General features: G+C 38.6%; 1 long non-coding RNA gene across 2 annotated transcripts in view; it reads right to left on the bottom strand.

Annotated features, from left to right (window-relative positions):
* LOC112532657 overlaps positions 1 to 12,803 on the bottom strand; it is a 124,307-nt gene extending 111,504 nt beyond the window's left edge. For both annotated transcript variants that reach the window (XR_003075791.3, XR_006939617.1), the window contains exon 1: positions 12,650 to 12,803. This is a non-coding gene — a long non-coding RNA (uncharacterized LOC112532657). The remainder of the gene's footprint in view (positions 1 to 12,649) is intronic.
* Positions 12,804 to 15,743: the final 2,940 nt, after the last annotated feature.

The raw sequence follows: 15,743 nt of genomic DNA, 5'->3' as shown, positions 1-15,743 counted from the left end.
TCTACATTAAATGTTATGGTGTTTTGAGCCCATCATTACAGTTGTTTTGATGAAAGCCTGAAACTGCTTTTTCATATTCTCATTCTGTGAACTGTAAACCACAGTAGTCACAAAGCATCTTCCTCCTCCAACACACAAAGCATAAAGGTGACATCCAGCACCATTTAAGTCAGTTCTTTCACTGACATTTGTAGACAGTACTGTAGAGATTTTTTTTTTTGCTATTTAAAGGAAAAAGGAGTGCCAAGAAGGTATATTACTTCTCACATGCGAAGGTAAAAATACACTACCACAGAGAACTGAACTTTCTGAGCATCAACAAGTCAGGACTCAGAAGAAGTCTGTAGTTTATAATTCCATTTTTTCAAATTCTTTATGTAGATTTGACTAATTTTCCCCAATATGTTTCTGAACCATATTTTTTCTGCATAGTTGGAAGGGATAGAATTGCCAAGCCATTTGTGCAGCTCAGCTGTACAAATCTATTGCATTTCACCAGTTATTTTCAACAGCACAAATATTCTGTATTTGTCTTCACATCCCCAGACAAAGAGAGGAGAAATGTTTGGCAGGGTATATTGGGATATTTGTCAAGACAATGACAAGCATTACTTGATCTTTTTCCACGTCCTGACTCTTGAGCATTAAAGCTCTCATCTGATGTCAAAGATAATGAAAATCTTAAGCACATTTCCCATTCCCTTCTCAAATAGCAACTTTCTGTTGAAATATTCTCAGTCATTAAGTTTAACTAATCAGAGTGCATCTTGACATTTTCCTGATGATTTTAGTAGTCTAAGAGTGACCAAATATGTCATTATATTTTAGGATCTATTGTTTCAAGAAGTCATCAGCTAAAGTCAAAACAGTCAAAAAGGATTCCCATGTCAAAACAGCTGTTAATAGTTCTAAAACTGATTCAGGAGATGACAAACTACAGATGTACACATATAAAGCTGCATGCTTTTTCCTTTCAGTGGTGACAAACACTGGTCTTCAATAGCCAGGAGTTCACTGGCAGGAGAGAACGAAAAGAAGCTCAGAGAGCTGTCCTTGCTGCTGCCACCAGTGGCAGAACACACTCACATGGACTGAGTCTGCATGGCTTCGAACAGCTGACACGAGAACTATTGGAGATGCACACAGTATCTGCTGATGGCAGGCCCACTTGCCTCTAGCTCATAGAAGATGAATAACATCACCCTCTATTCATGAGGCACATAGCATGGGAAAATAAAACAAAAGAACAGGAGACACTGGGAAGAATGACAAGGTGCAGAGGCCATAGAAGGGAGACTACAACAGCAGCCACAACCCTGCCAATAGTTTCTTCGGGGAAAAAAAAAATCAGGAGCTGAATACCTCTGGGTATACTCACTGCAGAGAGAAAAGCTAGTAAAAGCTTTAGAGAAAGGCTCACTCTTTCTGGTGACACATTTTCAGTGGCTTCTTCAGAGTATTTTCTGATCACTGGGCTATTAATTAGTGAAATCAGTGAAAACTGGGAGAAAGCAGGAAAGGATTAGAGTGGAAGTCATTTTCATCTCAGTGCCTTCTGAGAAGATACCTAATGTTGAGACAGTGATATGATCAATTTTCTTTTTCATGTTCTTCTGAATTTTCAGCTATTACCTCTAAGGAAACATCAGATCCAGGTTAATAATCTCTATTTCAAAGTTACCCAAACACAGTAAAGAACAACTAGTAGTACTGACAGCTGAAAAATAAAGGCAGATTGTTTTGTCCCATAAAGAGAAAGAACCACAAAGCTGGAACAACTGCACTGAGACAAAGAAGGAGAGGAAGAGATGACAGGAGGAAGGGAAGTCTACCAACAACTGAGCAGGCTGAAGAAATGATTTAATGATTCAGGGTGAAAACTATGTGTTGACACTATGGCAGTCGCAGAAATGAAACAAGAGGACAGACCAGAGTTATTCTGGTAGACAAGAAAACAGACATATGAAAACTAAAGATAGGAAGAAGTGGCAGATGTGAGAGTGGGAAGTGACTACAACCAGAGTATGTTTTGGAGTGCCGGTAAGGGCACAGTTGTAAGTTACTAGATACAAAGACAGTTTACTGATTTGTTCATTTCTACATGGCTTCTACAGCAACTTGGCCTAACCTGCATATGACTAACCACACTAACGGACATCAGCAAAAAGATGTCCTGTTGTGAAGACCTACATAGTTTGTGCTTTGGGTTGCAGTTGTGACATGAGTTTCATAGCCATCCTTATTACACTCTGCACAGAGTAAAGAAAATTAGCAAGCCCTTCATTTTAAGGTGAACTGTTAACACATGCAGTACTGCTTGTTCTATATGGATATACATTATTTGAATTTTCTTTTCCACAATAAACTTTCCCATCTACCAAGTCATAAGTATTCTTTTAAACTGCCTCCTGAGCTAGAAAAGTCTAGCAGGGAACTTTACGCTACTATCTCTGCTTGGAGAAGTTCATCCATTTTGTCCTTGACAGAATTACGATCCTTCCACAGAAGCAGTGTGCAGAAGTCCAGAAGTAAAAGGTGGGGGGAGTGATATAGTAGAGAATTAAAAGCTTGACCACTACACCAGGAAGGTTTTTCTTGATTAAATCACTGGCTTATAATCTGTTTATAACATTGCTCAACCAGACAGAGCTACCAGGCGCTGTATTTGCCTAGACAAAAAAAAAGATACTGTAACTTCCTATTACCTCAGAGTGATGACACGTACTCAAGTTTTGGCACTAAGACTTTACTTGTCACCAACAGTATTCTCCTACAGAATCATTTTGTAGTTGGTTCCATTTTCTGTACTGCCTGCAGTCTGTTTTTCCTTAAAGTGAGAGTCATATCAAAGAGTTAACTCTGCTTGCAAGGATTTGAAATAATGAAATCTGTAGGAGGCAGCTTAAGAGAAAGGGAATCTGGAACAGCAGTATGACAAATGCATTAGATCTCTTTGCAACTGATACTTTATAACTTATTTAAAACAGGTACTAGACAACAAATAATTTTAATGCCATCTTTTATAGATATGTACCAAACGTTTTTCGTATTGTGGTGTTTTTGTGAGTTTTGAGTCACAGAGCCTCTTTAAAAAGTACTTCAGAATAAACTAAAAAAAACCCAGACAATAAAACATTCACATATGGTGACAATCATTATGCATACCGGTTCTTCACACCATTATCCCTTACAAAAATGAAGCAGAGGTGGTAAAAATTCCTACTCAGGTTAAGAATGAAAAATATTGACAAAGTGACAAAATGGTGAAATTTCTGCCTGCTAAGGACCAATTCTAGCAACAACAGCATCATATTGCCACAGTCTCTTAAGAGTGCATTAGTAATGTGGGAGAACATTGAAGTGGAGCATTGTGGTAGACAGAATGACTCTAAGGGAGAAGGATATTTTTAGTTTTATTTTCGCTCATTTATTTCTCAGAAGAGTTGAAAACAAAGCTCAGCAAGAAAAGAAACATAGCAGCCTTTTCAGAAAGGGCACAAATCCACAGGCTACCATTTGAGTCAGAACTATATTAGTAGTGTTGCTTGTGGGTCTTGCAGAGCAACAGCAGTAACATTTTTGTATGACAAAGGCAGAAGTCATTACAGGAAAAATAAGAGACTGCCTCTCAGGGTTCCATCTTACCGCAGTACAAATTGTTTCATTTCCCATTTAAGTTCCACAGCAAAATAGCATGAAGTTTACGTAAATGAGCAATAAATCCTCATTTATGTAGTGGGAATGGAGAACAGCTTGAGATCTCTGGGAAACCAACACATCTTGAGAAAGGCTGTAAGAATGACTGCTTGCTGCAGGGAGAGCATCCATAAAAGAGGAGTGTGTTTGCTCTGTTTCTAGCAAGACCTCTAACCTACACAAACTCTACATTTTCTCACTGCCTTTGCCTTTCCTGCATGTGATCCTCATCATGCCTAAAGCAATTGATACTCAACCTGTATTTCTGCCAAAAAGACTTACCAGAAAGACACACCAATAAGTAACTACTCCCTGGGTCTAACATTCCTATCTTTTCTCATGACAAAGAAGTGGTGAGCTCTGAAGGTTAGTTTCAGATTGATTAAACACAGGATTGTGAGGAATACAGCACAGACTGGATGTAAATTGGAGAAGATAAAATAGTCTGAGCCAAGAGAAAATTGAACCATCGCATCATAAATAGATATTACTTGGCTGAAGAGATGCACTTTCTCATCAGGGCTAAAATCCAGAATTATGATAGTAAATCACTTAACTGGCACATGAGGCAACATAATATATTACGCAATTATACAAACTACCCTCCCCAAGAAGCAGAGGTGATTACCACTATAGATTTCTCACATATGAGATCTCCAGCACCCAAAGGCGTTTAAGGCTACAGCTCATACATGCAACTGGCAGAAAAAGGAACATTTTGTCATACGTGTCAAGGACCCAAGTTTAAGAGTGCCTGAAGATGTCAGGGCATGATACAGGGGACAGCTAAGGAAAAAAGCTCTGGACTCATATGAGCCATGAGGTCATCATTTTATCAAGCTATACAATTCAAAACCTTCAATTCGCATTACTTTCTCTGGACAGACAATTCGCTCCAGAAGTAATGCCTCCTATTAATTCCATGGAAAGTATAACAGATACAGAGCACAGTAGCACTAGTTGATGGAGAAAATTCTCAGCTAAAAAAAAACACTTTTTCAAACAGTCACCACCATTAACCAATTCACATAGATGAGCTGGTCAAGACTCTTCATTCTGTGGTGTGACAGCTGTATATAGTCATCCAGAATGTTTGTCTTTTACATCACTATCACCACTGCTGAAACACACCACCCACTGCCTCACTGTGCTCACATCCACTGTTTGTGCTCCACAGACATCCAGTAAGCATCAAGGAATGTCAATAGTGACATTTTTTCCTGCATGGAGAAATTCAGTGACACCTTTGCTTCAGATGCACTTTCATGTCAGACACCATTTTGTCAGACTGCCCCTCTGCTGCCATCTGTCACACAGCATCGAAATGTGACAGAATATTGGCAGGAAGATTCAGCCTCTACTGCCATACCACCAACATCTGCCTCTGATGTGGTGGTTCAACATAATAAAATAGGAGGCATTATTATTGGAGCAGTCCTTACATAGGAAATCTTAAGCAGAAGTCACTGAGGATAGAGGCATGGACCTATTAATGTCATGAAGGACAAAGGAAAGCTCTTGTTTCCTCACTTACTACAATAAGACCAAAATTGCATTTATTTCACCAAAAGAAAAGCCTTTCCAAGTAAGATCCCATTAAAGATCAGAGATGACTAACATTAGAGAAACCATTTTATAAGCTACTCCTGTGCAAAGCTGGTAACTATATAGTCATGCTCCTGATTATTTTTTTAACCTCACAAGTTATTAATGAAGGACTCCAAGTTATTGTTTCTCATTATTAAGTTGAGACAACATATGGATTGAGTTTCATATTACAGTATTTATATTATTACATTAGATTAAATGAAGCATGGTTCAGCAGAATTGCTTACACAGAATTCACCAGGCAGCACAACACTACTTAGGATGAAAATAGCACAAGGGAAAGCTTGAGTTGATGCCCGACCTGCAGACCAGGAACACATAACTAATAAAAACACTCAACACTTTCAAAAATGGTAGATATTTTAAAAGACAAGTGTGTAACAGAACATTTTCACACGATATTATGGAGCTATAGCACCTGAAAGGATAGCAGCTCTAATCCATCAGTAGAAAGGCACAACAGTGCTGCAGGCAGAGAAACACATTTGTGGATCCTCCACTGTTCTGTAGCCATTGAAATCTCATGGTCAATGAAGATGCATCATTTGTGCAAATGATAGATTATATTTTCCTCACTATTAGTTATGACATACACAGACATAATACAGGTGATGGAAGCTCTTTAGTGACAAAGCAGAGCTGAATGGTTCTAAATAAGCAATTTACAGGATATAATTAAAGGAATCGCACACAATCAGTGCATTTGTATCAGCAGTATTCTGAGATCATGCATTATAAAAATACACATTTCAAGCACAAATGATACAGCTTCTGCTGAGTTATATATTGGAGTTCTAAAACTTGACTACCAATATATATACACCCTCTATGGGAGGCTCTTACTTTGTATTTTCACCTCCAGTGAAATTCTCCAGAATGCATTTTCTTGCTTGCTCCATACAAGTCTTCTGCTGATGACATAGGAGTTCTGCTGGAACAGTCAAAGTAACCACAAACTCAGCAGTAGCTTAGGCAGAGCTCTTCCTCTCCCAGACCCAGCACCGATCCTGCCTACACACAGGTATTAGTGCAGAACTTCCAGCCCTCTGTAGAAAGCTAGCTTCCCTTGCCTCAAAATCCTTCAACAGCTTCAATAGGCTAATCCACACATACCACCTTCGCTGGTATGCCAGACCAGAAGACACCAGAATTAGAAACAAGGAAGCCTTCTAAGTCCCCCATGACTGCATATTAAGAATTTTGTCTCAATTATGGAATTTCAGACTCTGTCACTTCAGGTTTTTACTGCCTGGCTGTTGCTCACACATCCTCTAGCTGCCTGTACACAACACAGCTGAAGTTTCAGAGCTCGTTCTCCAGTCATATTGCCAACAGCTCTACTGCTTGAGATGCAGTGTTTGCTCTTATGCAATAACCATTTGTAGAAGGAAAGTCACGAAGGGGTTTCTCATGTGAACCTCATTAATCTCATCCCAAAAGAAAATGGAAATGATATGATGCCCGTTTCCAAGATGTGTTTAGATTCATTCTGTTTAATAAACATATCTAGAAGAGCACCTACTTAAAACCCTTATTACATGTACAGTTTTACTCAGGTTCATTAATAAATGCATACACTAGTATGTGAAAACCAGAAAGGTAAGGGAAGATCTCTACTTATACATCACCAGTACACTCAATCTTTTAATCCTGTCAGTCATATCAGCACCCGCATCATATGAAGTTTCTCACATATACATACAGGTATCCAAGTGAGGAGAACAGAAGAGGACATAATCAGAGAGATCATGCTAACCTAACCTTAATTGCTTTTTGTTCTGTTTTTAGAAAAAGCTAATCTTAAAAGTAATTTAGAAGTGTAACTAAGTAGCAATAGTAGGGCCAAATATTACTTAGACTGAGAGTTGTGAATGCTACAGTTACCTTGGCAGCATCTACTCTCTCTGTGTAGGTTTTAATCTACATGAAGTGACAGAAAACTCAACTGAAGGCTTTCATAAATGTTTTGGGTCTCTAACTGGAGCAATGAAACATTTTGAAAGTATTGTCTTAGTGGACAAATGTCACTCTATCCATTAAAAGTGTGCATTTTCAATAATTACATTTCATGAATGAATGCCAAAATACTTCAAAACACTGAAGTTAAATGCCTAGGCCAAAGTAGCTGCCAAAATTCTTTTAATTCCATAATTAACATTCAAATGAATTGTGCCTGCAATAATGAAACCAGTTCATGTATAACTTCATCTCAGAAAACAAAGAAAACCCAAACCAAGGAATACTATTATTGTATCATGAAAGTTTAAGTACATCTGAGAGCACCAGATTGGCAAGATCAATTAATTTTTAAAGTTAATTGGGTCCCACACTGAGATATTTTGGAGTTAATGGGACAGCTCAATAAACTACCTCTGGTGAATTGTTTAATATAGTACCGTAGCTGAAGAAATTATGATTGAATTGGTTTTCCTTCAATGGTAATGTTTACCATTATTAAAATCTTTTGGCATATATCAGTCAAAAAGCAAATTTGTACCTAGGAAGAGAGATTATTGTATTAAGATTCACTAATACATTCCTGCTGCAAAATGAAAAGAACAATTATCAGATTAAAGCAAAGAACAAAATGACATTTCTGAGGCATTAATCTCTACGAGATGTTAAATTACAATAAAACCTCCAGAAAAAAAATAAGTTCAACTAATTTTCTCAAGAAATATGAGCGACTGAGCTAATTGGATGACAGAATACACCATGAGGGCATGGTTCTCCAGGAAGTGAGGTGAATTTGCCAGTAAGAGCCAGCGAACACATCTGCCTTATCATGGAAGGCAAATCAGTCACTCGTTAATTTTTATCTCTGTCCAAGCTGGTCTTGAGCAATACAATGGGAACCTGAAGGGCATAAGTACAGGACATCACATGTACTTTTGGAGCAAGGCAAGAGAAAGGATTTGATTGCAGAAGTTCACAGAAAAACAACCTCCCTCATTATGAAGAAAATAGAAGCATCTAGTTCTATTTCTGCTAAAAACGTATTAAAAACTTGGCATGTGCTGTACATTTCCTAGATACTTAACAATCTATTTCATTGTTTGGATGTACTCTTATACCTTAATTATCCAAAACATTCAAATTAGAGACTATTAAATTCTCCACCCAATCATTATGAACTTGTTTCATTTTTCTATTAAGAAAGGACAGGTGCATAATCACTTCATATCTCTTAGAAAAAGTAATATCATTGCTGTTATCCAAATGCAAACTGAGTAGTAACCATTTTCCAGTAGTGCCATTCCATGGTTTGCTATTCACTGACCAATGACTTCTCCAGATTTTTTTTTTGTTACTGCTTGTTTTGAATAAGCATTTAAGAAGTCTTTCCTTACCTGATTTAGTTCATTTTCCTTGAGAGATCTTAAAGTATTATTTGCCATGCCACTATCAAATGCTTAAAATACAGCTAGCCAGAGCAGAAACAGTTGTTTGAGAAAAATGTGGTTTCAGCATGTGTTTTATGGTGTATCAGAGGGAAGGGGAGAGTCCTGGGGAGAACAGCTGGGGAATTGAAGTAAGGAGGAGCAACTTTCCTAGTTCTATGACCAGAAACACACACACGTAACGATGAGCCAGGTTGTGAAGGTACCCCTCTGCACTCCAACAGCAGGTGTACCTGTTCACCTGACAACTGCAAGCACAGTGAGATCTGAAGTCAAACAACTGGAACAGTGACCTCCTCATCTTTATTTTCTCAGCTTCATTCCCTGTGCTAAAGCTAAACCACTGCTGCCTTGAAGAGTTCCATCAAACCAGCAGGTTCTAAAGAAAATTCAACACTGCAACTCAAACCACCCATTAATGTTCCAGTGATGTGAGCTGTAACTACACAGACCAGGCACTCAGCCCCTGAATCACAGCTGCTCCTAAAACACCTGGTGCTTGCATATAAAATTCTCCTACCCTTGAGAATGAGCAGGCAGTACTGAGACCTGTTGCCAAGGCATAACCAATACAGCTTCAGTTACAGTTTGGTGTAACACTGATGTTCTGTATTTGCCAGAACACAGAAGAGGAGTGCTGTTAGCAGCTTCTTTTAAATGCATGGGCCTCGGAGGCGGCTTCACACCTACTCCAACAAGACTGTGCTGGAACAAGGTTACAGCACCCACACAGCTGCACTTAATCTCATACACAGCCATGATTTACAGGATATGTTTTCTAATCCATGTATAAGAACTTTCACTTAAAAGTGCTCTCCACCCCATCCCCTGAAAAGTTTATCTAAACAGCTTTATTAACTGCAAATTAAGGCTGCCAGGTGATATTTAGTACTGTACCATGATCTTGAGTTCAGTAGTACTTAAGAAGAAATATTTCCCTCTTCTAATGCTGGTCTCCTTAAGTGGCACCCAAGAAGACCTCTATGCTGCTAGAAGTACCATCCAGAGTCATCACAGTGGCAACAGTTAATTAAGTTTAGAGATCAAACAGAAACACCTGTCTTCGTTCTATCACAATGAGCTCTGCTAGAAAACAGATTTACTGATAGAAATTGCTATTTATTGAGTATAAATAACCCATAGACAGAACCATCCTTCCCCCACCCCTGCACTTTTTATTATTTCTAGCTCATAGCTGCTATTCAGCAATTAAATTCCTGTAACACTTTTGCAAGAGAAGTGGCAGAGGAATTATACCCTTCATGCAAATCATGTGTTTCAACTAACAACTTGGGATTTCAGGATGTCACATTGGATGGAAAATTATTATTTCCCTCACAGGCTGCTTGCAAAGGAATTACAAAATTAACAAGTTAGACAAAGATCCCAACAGAAAGCCACACCCCATGTCACCTATGGATTCTCCAATTCCCCCAACTCATTTACACTTCAGAATTGTTGTTCAAACAGTTCCCCCAGAGCAAAGCATTTGTTTCAAGTCCATTCCTGCATTTTCTTGTTCTTAACCAGTAACTACATTAAGTCATTCATCTGCTCAGACTTCCTGCGGCTATCTTCACTCAACCTCAAGGTCACTTGTACGCACTCAGACCCAGCATGCAGCCTTGTCTGTCACCTATGTGACATGACCTGGCAGGACTGCCCTCCCCTCACAGGCCCTAACACCACGTTCTGTGATTGAGACTCAGGTGTCAGGAGACATGGAACAGGAAAGGTCTCTTCAGCTTCAGCACACAGCTGCTTTACCCAGCCCAGTGGTGTTCACCATCTTTAAATTAACCAGACAACAAATTTCTTCTTCAGATGGCCTAAGCTTTAAAGCAGCAGCTCCATTGCATTAACACTCATAAGCAAACAGGCATTCCCCTACTTTAGGGCACACTAGATGACAGAGGCAGCCAGCAGATTTTGTGCCAGAATCACTTTAATCTGAAATACAGGTATCTATCTGTGCAAAGCATGGCTTGTCCAGCACTGCCTTCTGTGCTGACTGGAAAGAACTTCAGGAAACCTTGTTTGTAGTCAGGCTGTCCCACAGCTCCTGTCTGCATCCAGCAGCCACTCTACAACTCACGGTTAGCAGTAATACACTGTGACCTTGGGCAGGTTCAGTATACTCTGCACCAAGTTTCAGTACATCTATAAAGCAGTTTATACACTGACCCACTAGCACACACCCGTAGCAGCGTTTACCTGCATGAGACTGAAACCCAGGGCACCTAATCAGAAGAAACTGTTGCAATGCTGAAACAGTGACAGCTCACTTCCTACATAAGTGCGTCAGATTTGTGCCCTTTTTGACACTGCCTACTCGCACATCATTCAACCAGCAAAGGAAACAGCACTTCTTCCAAAAAAAAAAAACAACCACATACTACCTAAGAAATAGAGTGTTATTAACAATGCTCGCAACACTTAAGAAAAGGCTTCTCTTCCATTTACTAATTTTTTTAAAAAATTATTTTGAAAAATCAGGGTTAGATTATTGCAGCACATCCACAGAGAGCAGCAACATAGACAAACTGATCCAAATTCCTCCCCTGCACGTCAGCAACTACCCAATTTTTTCTCACATGTATCACAAATACATTTGTATTCCATGACTCCCCAAGTATTAAATCACAGAGTAAAGGAAGAATCCAGCTCCTCTATTTGAGCCCTCAGGATCATAAGCATGACAAGCTATAGAAAAGGCTCTCCATTATTTCCTGATGCTTTCCCTTTACTAGCAGTACTACAGGTGAGAACAGAAATCTATGTAGTAAACAAACAAACAAAAAGTGAAGCACTGAATCAGTTATATATGGTTAACAATAAACAGAAGAGACCCATATATAGAATTAGCTGTTGAAGTTGAAGAACTAAGAGGTGGCATATTTAAAAAAAAGGACGGAATACCATCCAATTGTACTTATATGAGTTATTGAAAGTAAGAAACTCCATAACATAAAGCCTATTGTCTCAAAGCTTTGGTCATTGGAGTTAAATTTGTGTTTAAGTTTTCATAACTATCTTATCTTCACCACCACATCTGAGAAGAAAACTAAACAAACCTGAAACAGGGTTTGGTACTCACTTAACCAAAATAACTTGATTTTCACCTTCACAGACAAGATTTAGAAAGTTTTGAATAATGTAGAATCCATCCTCCAAGATCTCTAGTGTTCTGGAGAGAAACATCGCAGAGATACCCATGCTAAACCTAATGAGAGGACAAAACAACTGTACAGCTTGAGAGCAAGGTGGCAAAAACATTATGTTTCCCACAGTATACTACAGAGGTGCTTCAACATTTTTTGAATGACTACGTAGAAGATTTTTTACTTACAATTAAGGAAGAAAAAAAATGGAGAATATTGTTTAACATTCAGCTAAACTCATATCCTTTTACACGTGAAGTGTTACAACATTTACCTGCAAGCACATTTAAAAATCTGCTTCCTGAAGCATTGACATGAAATACATTGCTCTCATAAAAGCCTAAAGATCAATACAAACTACAGGGAATTCTTGGTCAAGAAATCCGCACACAGCACCAAACACGCAGCCCAACAGAATAGGAAAAGCATTCAGCCCTCTCATCTGTTGCAAAAATATCTGTACTTTGGAAGTGCTTATTTCAGTTCTTATGGAAGCAGAGCACTCTTTGAAATAAGAAAAAAGTTTTACAAAACGCAGGCTAAAGAAAGATCAGAGAACCTGAAAAACCTTCGGTATTTTTATCTCCCTCTGCAGTACAGAAGATAAAGCCTACAGTACAAGTCACTTCAGCAACCTCCCAGACAAGCAGCAAAACATTTCACAAATGATGATCCTGAGCATAAGGCAAAATAATAACCTCTTGAGAAAAAGAAAGATTTAATTAGAAATAAAGAAGAAAATCAGCATAGTAAGGATAACTTAAACACTGACCAAGCACTTACCTTACAGAGGATTGGATCTGCACTTGTTCCAGCAATACCTTCAGCAATCAGAGCCCCAAATTTACCTTCAGCAGTGAAGACTCACCAGCAGCTAGTCCCCAAATCTTCCCTCATCACCTCTGACCACACAAAGCAGCCACAACAACACACCTCCACACTGTATGCCTCTTCTCTTTATCAACAGAAGACCTAGTTAGCTTTTGGCTTCAGCTGCCACCAATCTCCATCAGCTCAGTCATCATCACTAACACCTGTACAACCTCACTGCCTCAGATTACACCTGCAACAACACTAATACCTTTAATCAATTTACCTCAGCACATAATTCTGCAGGCAGTACATAAGGATTAGCAGAGCTTGGCTCCTTTGCTGAGTTCTGGAAGGCCTCCAGAAGATGTGGGTAATCTCTAGAAAACTGAGGAGAAAATCAAGGAGTTTTTAAGAGTGAAAGAAGATGTTTTCAACTTATATAAGTTTTTGCATTTTAAAGTATACAAAAACAAGACTCCAAGAGCCCCATCTTACTCCCTAAATAGCCTCTATTTTAAGGAAATTATACTGTTTGGAAATGAATATTTATCTTTCCCTTTCTTGATGCCGAATTTTGCAAACTGGAAAAAGAAGAAGGAAGGCAGTCATTCCCCACAGGGTCAAATTGAGCAAATTGTATCTACCGATACATGTCTCATTTTTTATTTGTTAAATAAATCTTCAGTGACATATTTGTGTTACATACTTACTTTATAACAAGTTACTGACTTCAAGCAGGAAACTTCTCTTGACATTTATTGACAATATTACAGTAGGGCTTAAGAGGCAGGAATGTAGTGTGTTTGACCTTGTGGGTTTTCGGTCCTGGCATATCCTGTGACGCCATCTTGTATGGAACAACATGTGCTCACTCATTTGTATACTCCATAGAAACACAAACTTAGAATAAAATTATGTTATTTTTCTGCTTCTGTCTGCACTTTTTTTTTTTCAATCACAACCAATTTCCAAACCAGTGAAATGCCCTAACACCCTCATTGGGTTTATCCTTTCTTACAGAACTACAATAGCAATGAACCTGATTATCAGTGAGACTGATTTGAAAAGAACTTCCAAAAGAGTTATCCCTCTGGAAATGCCATCGGTTCTCTGTGAAGGATTTCCCCAGCCATCGCTCAGAAGAATTTCAATTTCTACTTTATAGAAAACTAAAGACCTAATTGGGAAATAGGCATTGCAACAAATGGAGTTCTTCCACAAACACTGTGTTTACTTTCAGTGTCTGGAGTTCCAAACACAAGCTTCCAGCCAGCTGCAATTCATGTATGCTGGAGGTTCAGCACTTAGTCCTGAAGAAATTTATCCACTGAATTTGCCAATTTTTTCTAGTTCTAATACATGCAAGACACTTTAAATGGTGGTGTGCCACTTGTTATTTAATTCTTATTGCAAAAGCTTGTTTGTTTTTCTTTCTTACATTTCAGTTAAAAACAAACAAACCTGCATAAATAGCAAGTCATCATTTTGATTTGAAGGGATTGCATTCTCAGTCTTCAGCAAAAGATTGGTATTAAAAATTAAAGAACAGTTCATTTCTGTATATTTGCCATTGAGTTGCACTACTCCACAGTTAACTGTTCAGAAACCATCCGATGCCTCCTCTAGAACATTGAGGGTACCCCGGCAGCCTCCACATCACCTCCTGCTGCTGCTTCTAAGCCAACAGATCAAAAATCCTTTTCCCACTTTTCTCACACCCCTGGGGAAGGGTATGTGACAGAGCTCAAAACAATCGCTAATGGAATTATCTTCAGCAAAGTCACAGAAACAGTTTTGATAGTCCAAATACCTGACACACACCAAAAATGCTTCAAGTGTTGAAACTAGAGCAATGTGCCTTTAAGCTGTGCAACTTCTTCCACAGGTTAGATAGCTACAGCATCCAGCAAGTTCCTTCCTTTAGCAATGGGAAGATGGAGACTGTAAAGCACCGGCCCACGTGACATGTACAATGATTAAAGGTAGTGCAAGTTTCCATTGCCAGTCCTTATCTAGTACAGTACAGACAAGTTAGTGCTGCACAGAGGAGAGCAGACAGCTGCTGGGATGCAAAAACAGTCTGAATTCTGACATGCAATGCTCCATCTTTATCTAGCAGTGAACCTCTTACCTTCAACTGTGGTATAAACCACACTGTGCTTTCCTGAATTAAATCTACCTTAAATGTTCTCACATACTTGCTGAAGCTCTTAATTCAAGATAACAAGATTATTGCGTGGATATGTATAGTGAGATTTTGCAGTTACATTTCATGTCTTGATTTCTAATGCAATATGAGCTAATATTGAGTCTGATGGGTATGAAATTCTTGTAGTGCATTAAAAAAAAAAAAATACAAGAACATCACCACCACCACCACAAACTCTCCTATAGTTATCTTGTTACCAAGATACTGTTTATTCAAGTTTTATTAATTGCAGTGTTAAGATTCACTTGATTTCCTGTACAGTGACTTCACCAATTTTGACTATCTCATCAGGAATGAGATCATTCTGTGGCCTTCTCCTCTCCCCTATCCAGCTGCCTGTTATCAAGAAATCTGTAGAGATAAAGTGACAATGATTTGGCTGCCTATCTCTAAATCTGGCTGAAGCTGGCCAATGGATTCAACAGTTAGGATGTGGACACACTTAGATGCTATGATGGTATAAGCTGTGTCTTTTGAGAGGCCTAAAGAGAAGAAAGATCACAAGTAGTCCCTGTCTCAGTGCTCTAGCTGTACTGCCAAGATACAACAATTTGTTAGACAACACAAGATTACACAGATCTATTTATATTACCTTGCAAATACTCAGTGTTTTTACTACAGCCTACTTTGACCACTGGAGAAAACAATTAGGTTTTCTTCACACAGCGTATGAAGTGTTGATGTCTAATCTTCTTACACAGTTATTCCTTCTGAAAAAAAAATATTTAAAAAACATTTATGAAGCAAAAGGCAAACCAGGTTTTCAGACAAAGGCAGAGAGAAAGAACTTGTCATGAAAACATGTATCTTGTGATTAATATTCACATTCAGGAAATTCCAGCAGTTTGAGGCATT

The sequence above is a fragment of the Gallus gallus genome, chromosome 6 (genome assembly GCF_016699485.2).
Source record: "Gallus gallus isolate bGalGal1 chromosome 6, bGalGal1.mat.broiler.GRCg7b, whole genome shotgun sequence".
Taxonomy (NCBI): domain Eukaryota; kingdom Metazoa; phylum Chordata; class Aves; order Galliformes; family Phasianidae; genus Gallus; species Gallus gallus.
Note: the sequence above shows the minus strand (reverse complement) of the source record. Positions and strands in the feature narration are given on the sequence as shown.